At 34.4% G+C, this 10,996-nt stretch overlaps 1 pseudogene; it reads right to left on the bottom strand.

Annotated features, from left to right (window-relative positions):
* LOC106469943 overlaps window positions 1-10,417 on the bottom strand; it is a 94,669-nt pseudogene extending 84,252 nt beyond the window's left edge.
* Between the last annotated feature and the right edge of the window lie 579 nt (window positions 10,418-10,996).

The following is a 10,996-nucleotide window of genomic DNA, read 5'->3' as shown; positions in this document are numbered from 1 at the left end:
AGTTAATATGGTCACATTTTCTCCTAATCCACTGGAATAGGAAGAGTTTTAGCAGAGATAAATGTCATTTTGAAATACAGTTTACTACTAAAATGCTAATTTCAAATATGATACTGTACCTCTAATATAACCTGGAGTTCAAATCCTCACACTGAAATGGAGGTGAGGCAGGAAAAAGCACAGAAATATCTCTCATGATTCCTGGAAATGAAAAAACAGAATGAACTACATCTGTATACAGATCAACAAAATAACCTTGTGGAATTCAAAAAGCCACAAAGTTCAGGGTAGATGTTGCCAACTCTTATGTAATTATTACATACTGATCATTGGGTGTTGGGTTGTGTGTCATGATAGTGGTGTGGAGGTAAGCAGTCTAAAGACCTGTTATTAAGGCACATCTTTGATAGTTAACTAGACAATACACTGAGACCCTAATAAATAAAATATCCCACAGAGGAAGGTTCTTAATGGGCATGCTAGCTCTAATCAAACAGATGACATTGGAAACATAATTTATGTATTACTGAAAATGAGCAGTGCTACCAACAGAGCTAAGGATGTATTGATGGAGTGCCAAACTATATCAGAATTAAAGAATCAATGAAGGGGTAGAACATACTATGCTACTTTAAGCAAGGATCTCTCAAAAAACACAAAATATAACTCATCTGATAACACAGGCCTGAGATGGTTTAATTGTCTTGAAATGTTTACATGTTCCACAGTAATTCCTGTACACTGAATCCAAAAATGATATCCATTTTTCTCCATCACGTACAGATTTTTCACAAAAGGTCATAATGCAATACATAAAAGAAAGACCACAACATGTAGTTTTGAGACAAAAAGATGTAGATTTCACAAAAAAAATTAGGATGAAGGAGAATGCATATTCGTTTAATATCAATGTTCTTCCCTTTTCTTCAGTTTGTTTGTATTATTGTTAACAAACATAATAATTAAAAATGTCCATTGTGGTAAAAGAAATAATAATTTGATCTAAGTAAGTTTCTTTTCTTCCTAATTTGTAAAAAAAAAACTTACATGAGAGAAACAAATGAATATTATTTTCAAAATCTGCATAGCTCAATTATGGAAGATCCATTATTAAAACCAAAACAACTTTTCTGAATTTTACATTCGCAGGCATGTGTAATTAGTGATGAAGAAAAGAATGGTGATGTTTCGAGCTAGCACTCTTCGAGAGATCATACAGCTCACAACCAGGTTGTAAGATGAACAATCTGATGAAGAGTACTAGCTTGAAACATCATTCTTTTTTTAATAAAAATATACAAAATTTTGGTGATTGTTTAACCTATTCTTTAATTTCTATATCTTTGTTGCCTATGCAGTTTTAACTATATTTGTTTTTATGAAGAAAAGAAACATAACTGAGAAATCAAGTTCTGAAACACTGTGGAAGGTTGAGGATTTTCCTCAACTAGTAGGGAGGGACCCAAAGCAAATCCTGGTGGAGAAATAAGTTGATCAAATCCATCTTCTTCCTATTCAACCTCAAATAAAGGGGAAGGAATGTCAGCTGAAGGAACAAGAATAAAAAGCCCAGCATGCTTTATGGATCCCACAACATGCCCTACAATGACATTAATATCCTCAATAGTCAAAAAGCCTCCAAAGCCACAGTAGAATTAGGGCTTGTGTGTGTAACATTATCACTCATACAGGACAAATTTGAACTCACCATCACTTATGGATTAAAGCTTTTGAAACAAAAACCAAAGAAAATGAAAATCAAAGTTTCATTAACAAATGCAAATCTCATCAAATTGAACTCAGACAACAAATTTGAGCACATCTGTTCAATGCAATGCCAAGGAAAAGAATGAAGTATAACAAGTGGAAGTGCATAGGAGGAGTTGCTATGCATGGAGGTCATATCACGCTCCTATTGATGAAGGGATATTGTCGCACGATGACACCATCATGCACTAGCACAATTCACATTAAATATGTGAATTTAGGGTGGAGTTAACTCAAGGCTAGTGGCATGTAAGTTTCATAGACAGATGCTTCAGGGAAATGGCATTTCTGTGTGAGGAGGTGAGTTATTGTCTCAGAAAGTGGGAAGTATCCAAGTGATTGAATCATATCCTGAAAAGAGCACATTAGTAAAGAAATCAGCAGAAACTTAAGTGTAAAGTTCTCTAGGCCTGATATTGGTACTAGAAAAATGCACGCAAAGTCGAAGAGCAATCTGGACTGGATGGAACCATGATCTTTAGCTGCTATACCCATGGATGAGCAGGCAATTCATAGGAGTTGGATGACACTAAGCTATTTTATTCTGATTAAAAATCAGATGCATTAGTTCTGGTTCTGAAATCTTGATAAACATCCCATTTCCAATACTATAGAAACTAGTCTAGAAACACCACATCAGTCAGTCAGAGGGAGGGACTTTGCCAGCAAGTTGCGGTAGAATTTGCTTGAACCTTCCAGCCAACAAGTCATCATGGAGAGATTTCAGTGTTCAACTTTTGCATAAGTTGCTTTCTCACATATTACTGGCAATGTCACAGTTTATATGTCTGTTAAACCCAAAACTAGTAGTTTAATTGCTAAACTAATCAAGGTAACTGATTTGCTACTGAGAATCTTAGAAAAATTTTCTAAAAGTAACATTTCATTAAGGACATTCTTTTTATTTATTGTATATTGCAGTAAATAAAAATTGTGTTTTGTGATATTCAAGCTCTGCCCGAGTCCTTACTCATTATGCAAGTTCCTGGAGTTGGTGATCTGTTATTCACAAATGCACATCCTGGTACTTGAATACTATTTGTAGTGTGTATTAACACACCCGACCTACCTGTAACATTAATTTCAGACAATGATCATTATCACTACAATACTATATACATATTTTCTGTCAGAAAGACATGCATGCAATTGCTTTTCCCAAAAAAAGAAAACTGTAAAAGATTTTAATCTACAAATTACCTCAGTCTTTCCTCTTACTTCATCACAGTTCTTTTCTTGTTCCTCTTCTGCTACAATCAATTCACGGGCATGTGAAGCTCCATTTTCTAAGCAAATAGCTTCTGAAATTCCTAGAGGTATTGATAATATATTTGTGTCTAAAACAGTTAATATGATCATGATTTAAAAATCATCAAATTACAATAAAATCCCTTGTGAAATGTTGCAGGGAATAAATAGCTAATGCAATTTTTAGCCAAATTAAAGTACATTTCTTCAAAACTAACATTGAAAAAATTAAATTCAGAAACATTATTACAAAAGGTGTGCTAAATTCTAATTAATCACAAACTAATCAATAACTGGTCTAATCAGCAGAGCTGGTCAATAACTGATACTATACACAGGTTATTATGGAAATGAATAGATAAGAATTTGAGATTCTTAATTGCCCAAATTTTTTAAATTTAAAAGATAAACAACAAAGTACACTAATTATGGATCATGTAAATAACAGACACTCTTATACATTATTAATTGACTTAATGATGCAATTGAATATAATTTTACAGTAATGTTGGCTATTTCTCCAACAATCAAGATGGCAAGAGAAAAAATCTGACCATTAAAGTAGTTCAACAAGTGTTCTATTAATTTTAAATATGAAATTTAAATATAAATTTAAATTTATATATTTATATATTTATATAATTTATATAAATTTAAATATTTATATTAAATTTAAAATTTAAATATAGAAAATTCTAAATTAATTCATTTTATGTATTCAAGATCTTCTATAATAGAAGTTAATATTTTCCTACACTGAAAATATATTTCTGATTGGCCCTATTACTTCTATTAGCTTCTCTCATTCAGTGCTGCCCTCTACATGCCAAATTTTTTTGCTCACCAGTCACCTAGAAACTCCCACCTACCCCATATTCAACGTGGTTTAACTGCATCTTTGCATGCTTATTTGCATGTGGCAACCCTCCACCAACAGGAGCAAAACACACTTTCCTGACACTAGTTACTCCCTCTATACTCTTCAGCCTAACCTTCACTACAAAATTAGGCATAAAAGAAGTACCAGAAGTGGGGAGGAAGGATGGAAAGTGTAAAAAGAGGCAAGTTCCTATCGAAAATAGACTTTCAGTGTAAGAAAATATTAACTTCAGATACAATATCTTACCTCCTCTCACATAATAGCTACAATCCTACATTAAAAAGGTGGAGGGACTGGTGCAAAAGTTACTTAGATGAGCATACTACAGAAAGCATTCAAAGAATGTCCATTGAGTGTGACCTCTCTTGACAGAGCAACACACCCATAGGAGACTGCACCACATTTTTACCAGGTATACTCTTCACCCATTGTGGTATGAAGTGTCACATAAGTGGGCAGAAATTAATTAGAGCACATCCAACAATGTGTACATGCTGGTTTGTCCAGCTCATCACCCAACATATATACCCAAGAATCGTCATCCAGGAGATGGCAGATGGAGGGTTCCCAATGAAATATAGTAGCATTGGAGAAAAATAAATGGATGTACCCCACAGTGTAGAATGGCTAGGGTGCATCAAACCATACTCAGTGGGTCAACTTCAGTCCAAAACCAGGCAGCATCGAGCATTTATCATTCAGTTTGTGGTAGGAGGAGAGTCCCTACTGTCTTCACTTCAAGCCTATGAAACAGAAGGGAAGGTCTGTTCCATCTGACTAGATAGAGTACATGTGCACAAATCTTCAACCAACACCAGCCACTCGAGAATCCGCCATCCAAAGGAAATGCCAGAACCAAACAGACTTCTGGTTCCTTGTCCTAATGCTCTCTTCACTGGCACAAAGACTTTTCAAGGTTATCAACATAAGGTTTTCTCCTTTTCTCTCATTTTGTTTCCTTGAAAGACATATTTTAAAAATTGCATTGTTTCAAGCACAACCTCAGATGTCAGTAGGTCACACTCAGTTTGAAAATAATGCAAAGGTAAATTATACAACTTATCATTCTGGTTTTCAGTCCAGAGTACTCGAGTAAAGCAGTGTCAGACTTTGGCAGTGGTAGCGTTTGACCTCATATAGGAGACTCATGCCTGATACACTAACTGCTATGAGAGAATTGTCCAACACAGAACCCTCAGATCAGATGTTTAGAACTGAAAACTTCACATTCAAATGTTTGATAATAGTTAGAACCTAGATCTAGACAATCTACATAGTCCACATTTTTTTCATCTAGCTCATACAGCTACAGGTTGATCACATATCGCATGCACATAAGCAATCATGCACCAGCACGTGATATGAGGGTGGGTTGTTACTTGGCAACTCACAGAGCATGCTCGTAATCACAGAATATGGCTACTAGCAGTGTTGCAAAATGGTTATAGTTATTACTTGTTATTATTAAGGTTATTAGTAAAAACTAAGCAAAATTCAATCATGTACATTTACATATTCATAAGGTGAAGGCAGGAGAGAGCTATGCCTTTCTAACAACGTTAGTCAGTCAGTCAGATTGACAAACTTGTGGCTTTGTGAAATTTTTGTTTTTACTCTACCAACTTTCTCAAGTGCTTTGGTGACTTTTTTACTCTGCAATTGGTTTGTTCACATGCTGTTTTCAGTGTGTTTGAGATTATAATTTGTATTGCACATCTGGCCCTCCAAGCAGTGTACTGTTTTAAAGATTAACAGCTTTATAAGCTCAAATTAAGTAACAAAGAACAAATACAAATTTACAAAAAATGAAGATGATTACCCCGACTAGTTTTCATGTACCACACACGTCATTTTCGAGGATATGCTGTGGGTGTGTACAGCAACATCTTGCAAGTGTTGTTTTATTGGTCTGATGTCTTCATACATAGTATACTGTTGCTAATGGTAGAGCAAATAGGATTTTAGGTTGTAGCTACAGAAATATTGAAAACAAGCCTTAATAATCTATACTTTCATAGTATAGGTCATTGGTTAGGCAACATTTGAAGTATTGTGTTCATTCTTGGGCTCCTGACCTTAAGAAGAACTTGAATTGTTCAAAAAGGTTCAGCGGAGGGCTATTAAGATGATAAGTGGAATAGAAAGATTGTCATATGACAACAAGTGAAGATCTCTGAAACTGTTTTTTCTTTAGATAACCATAAGAGAGAATCTGATTGAAGTGTTTAAGATTGTTAATGGAATTAATAGTATTGAAGCATCACCTTTTTTCATACTTAACAGTGAGAAAGGTAAGGCTAGAAGACACAAATATAATTTCTGACAGGGTAGGAGTCATCTTCAGCCTTCAAGTGTGATGGAGCAGTAAATTTAAAGGAGTTTAAAGGAAGGCATGATAAATGTTTGAATGATAATGACTGAGTTGAGTTGTTGTTTTTTAATAACTTAGTGGATGGGACAACCTATGTGGACCAACTGGTCTCTTGTCGTACTTAAAAGATTACATTATATAAGTACATCCTACAACTCTATTACACATAGCTTTACTATTAGCAACAGAGAACTGATTCACCTACCCCTATTTTTTCTTCAATCATGCTATTGAGTGTTTCAAATATAGCACTAGCCCAATAACAAGGTTGAGAACTATTGAAATTTCCATTATCCACACATGCATAGTGTTAATGGCAAACATTGCCATTGAAATCATGTTACAACTGGTCTAAATATAACCACTATGATAAAATTATAAATGAATGTTAACTCTTGGGGCTAATTATTACAACTTAGTTCCCATAGCGATAACAGTGATATATCTTTAATCGTTTATGTGCCAAAAGAGTAAATGCTTTATTGATGTTAAATAAGTTTCTAATCAATGGTGAAGAATGTGGAACATTACTACATTAAGAAAACCAACATATACTATAATCATGAAAATAGTCAGCAAGAAAATGAAATTTAAGTAAAAAAAACGTTTTTACTTACTACAAGGTGATGTTATAGTTTTTACTTGGTTTTCCATCAGTTTGATATCCAACAGAGCATTCTGCTCTTCATCAGAAACAGGTTCAACTTTTATTTCTATTTCCTCCATTGCTGCATCAGTAACACTCATTTCATGCTTAAATGAAGCTTACATTTAGCCTACAAACAAAGAATTAAAATTTTTTTCTTTTTCAGAATGTATGAACATCGATAAAAAATCTCAAAATTTTTATTATGAGGTTTTACATCATCAGAAATAAAAAAATAAATGTTTTCTTTTTAATATCTTTAAATAACAATTTTTAACATACGTGTTTTAGATATTTTTACAGCCCTGACTTCACGAAACTTATGCATATATTGATTAGTAAATGGAGTTTTACTTCTTTAACAGCTACATCTATAATAAATTGATCTTCAAGTCCATTAAGTGCATAAAGGTCTACACTGAATTTTTCTTTATCTGGTTCAATTTCATTTCAAAGTGATTATTTCAAATCCAACAGAAAAGTAAGGAAAATATTAACTTCCGAAACAAATACTCACCATTGCAAAGATTACCTAGTTGAGATCCCTTCAGAAAATGTCCAAAGGAAGCCCATGGGGCATGAAACCCAATGGCAGAGCTCCATAGGAGCCCACCAGTGGGAGACAGCATCTCGTTTCATCTAGAGTATACTTCGCCCATGTACGAGAATAGCCATAAATATTTCACATGGATGGGCACAAGAGATACATGGCTATCCGAGTATTCACACACAAGCTGTCAGACAGCAATATGTGTAGTGGGGTTGAGGCTCGTTCAGACCATACCATGTGTGTTCACCTCCTCTACCATCAAACTCAACAGGTCAAAACCAGCTGTGGGAGAAGAGCACTTCAGATAAGTATCCGTGCTCACCTCCTCTACCATCAGACACTACTGACCCCATGGAATCATGTCAATATGGATACTTATATAAACCTCCACTCAACCATCAGTCACTATGAGACCCTTTCTCACAATGGAAGTAGGATATGTGAGTGATACATCACTGGTGTATACACTGTGGCCACCTCAATTCTACTATCAGTCTCTACAGTCCCCATGTCAGCTGACATGGGGAGAAAACTGCATTAAATACACCTCTGCTTGACCATCAGTCTCTATAGTCTGCACCCCTGTTGCAGATGGGGGGGGGGTCCCCCCTTACAATGTGGAATGGACCAGAAAGAGAGTGATCACCTCAGCTCTACTGAACACTTTGGTTGCAGGAGGAGGATTTGTAAGATAAACAGATACATAAAGGATCAAAATAGTGGGTTGAAACATCAATTCACCTGAAGATTGTGATGTATCATTGTTATGCATGTGGTGTGACCAGCACTACATTCCAGTGTCACTCCAGCCCATCTTCTCACTGTAAAGAGACCCCTTGTTCAAGCCCCTAGTGGTTAAGTCCCATTAGATGAAGATTCTTCATGGTCACCTACCTCAGTGACTGGAAACTGGTAAAGTGGCAAGGGTCTCCTGTGTTCCAATCAATGAGGGGGGGGGGAGTATTCATGTAGGGGAGACCCAGAGAATGTGCTTGGATCCCTATCAGTTCATAAAGTTCTTTTACTGGAGACAATCCAATGGATGATCCTGAAACCCTATTTGTAAAAGATGGCAAGAGCTAGTCACAGAAGTGGGCAGAAACACAACTCTGGTGCTTGTTTTCTCCATGATATGTAGAGAAATACCATGACGAAATCTCAAGTGGTTAGTCTTGCAGAACACTTTATCACACAATGGGCACTTATACAGCCCGAGTGGATAGTATGAGCACTTTTCGTTATGCTGGCAGATTTTGGATAAGTATACCCTGGAAGGCTATTTTCAATTATGTTTTGTCTCCTCAATAATCAAGGATTTCTAAAAAAATACCATTCTCTGGTTTTAAAATGTATTCAATGAAAATTGGAAACTTTACTCAAGAAAGCAGAAGGCCGTCTCACAATATTGAAGTCTTACAGACATTTCCTTTACAGACTACTTGAAAACCTTTATTATAGATGCTAGCAACTAATTTTTTTAAAATATAAGCAATATCAACAAAGTAAGCACTTTCATATTCCAACATGACTATTTTTAACTTACTTCTAATTATTAATAGACAGTCTCAAACATCAGACCTAATGCTTAAAGCAAAAACACTAGGCCAGATTTTTTCATGTAAAGTGTTGCTGCTTGTTACATAGTCATCAATGTATACAAGACACAACTTCTTTAGTACTAAATAACCATTAGCCAAGGAAACAAGACTCAAGCTACAATGCAGAAACCTAACCCTAAAACTTGCATCTCCACCCTATCATTCATCGTGTCACTTTTTGTTAATTAGTTACAAAAATGTATACAAATATATTGCACAGTACTAAAAGAACACAATATCATGTGTAGTAGTTGAATAGTTATTTTAAAAAATCACAGTAAATTGCACAAACTATTAGACGATTTGAAGTCGAAATTAGAGAAACCAGTTTTGACACATTTACACATCCTCTTTGATTTTGTCGTCTTCTGAAGATGATACACAACTGCATTAACACTAGTTCCTCTAATTTCAACTTTCAAGTCTTCTGATAGTTTGTTCCATTTATTGAATATTTTTACTAGTAAAATAATACATTTCACACTTAATGAAATGTACAAACAAATAAATTAATTTTACAATGCAACTTAGTTTACACTAGTATTGGTCACTTAATTAAGTTATATAACACTGCTTATGTTATCCCTCATAATTTATATATAATCATTAGGATTGGACAGGTGATAATTTTTATGTCTAATTTGAATCTAATTGTTTAATCCTGGAACGGAAGAAAAAATATATTATTATTTTTGTAGCAAAAAATACGATCGAGTCATTCCCGTAAGTATAAAGTGTTTAAACATATTTTAAAATACTTCATTATTTTACAGATATTGAACTTTGAAGATAATATAATCGTGGGTGCATTTAAATTTTAGGGAATCAACAAAAATTGAAAACGTAAGAAGGTCATGGAGAATGGTTATGTGGCAGTGATTAAGAATAGGGCGGAGAAAGTCAGTCTCCATACTCCTTACTAATATTACTACGCATAAACAAGTTAAAGTTAAGAGAGATCCAATGTAAATTAAAATGTAATTAGATTATATTTATAGTTTTACACTATAATCTATAGTAACACCTAAAATAATTTTTTACCAAGTTCAACACAGGAACGGCAAATACTTTGTTAATTTTATTACCTGCAACTCACTACACTGTAGATGCGCCGAGTTTTGAAACCAGCCGAGAAAACGCCAAATGTAAATAGCATGACTAGGCCTAAACTACGCTTAGACAAACGTTAAACGTATCATTTAATTTCTTCCCTCCAATCTTGAAGAAAATGTTTTACCTATGCAGTCTCTATCCCCCATTGGGACAGCGGTAAGTTTACGAACTTACAACGCTAAAATTCGGGGTTCGATTCTCCACGGTGGACATGTCAGATAGCCCTACGTGGCTTCAATCTACTATTATAAATTATCTAATTTATGCAATGTAAAAAATACATTTTCATGTACACATACTTATGTATCTTTTTTACTATTTCCTTCTGTACAGACATCAATGTTAACAAAGAGAAAATAATCCCTCGGTAACCTTCATTTTTTGCAAATCTAAATTTAAATACAAGTTCCAGAAGTAAAATAGCTAGCGAAGTTCCAAATTTACTACACCTATGTTTGCAACATTCATACAACAGGGAATCCACAAACAAACAAAAAACAATCATAACAACAAATCTTAAAAATTATTTAGTCAGTTTATTGGCAATCAACAAAACTTAAAAATGACATAAAAATTTAAAATGAAATATAAGTTTTTACAAAGATATAAAAAAAAATGCAATGCTAAATCAGGGCTTCACCATAATCATTACAATCCATGTTGTCATATCCGGTCGTTCTCTTGATAATAGCTGTACACTGTTAGTTTTTTTTTTTTTTTTTTTTGTACAAAATGCTCCATCATAAAGCTGTCATGTACAGTAAACTATTCCTCCCTGCAGGCTTTCCATGACACAACGACTTTACAAGGATGACGGTTTCCT

This window comes from Limulus polyphemus, unplaced genomic scaffold (genome assembly GCF_000517525.1).
Source record: "Limulus polyphemus unplaced genomic scaffold, Limulus_polyphemus-2.1.2 Scaffold3735, whole genome shotgun sequence".
In the NCBI taxonomy this organism is placed as follows: Eukaryota; Metazoa; Arthropoda; class Merostomata; order Xiphosura; family Limulidae; genus Limulus; species Limulus polyphemus.
Note: the sequence above shows the minus strand (reverse complement) of the source record. Positions and strands in the feature narration are given on the sequence as shown.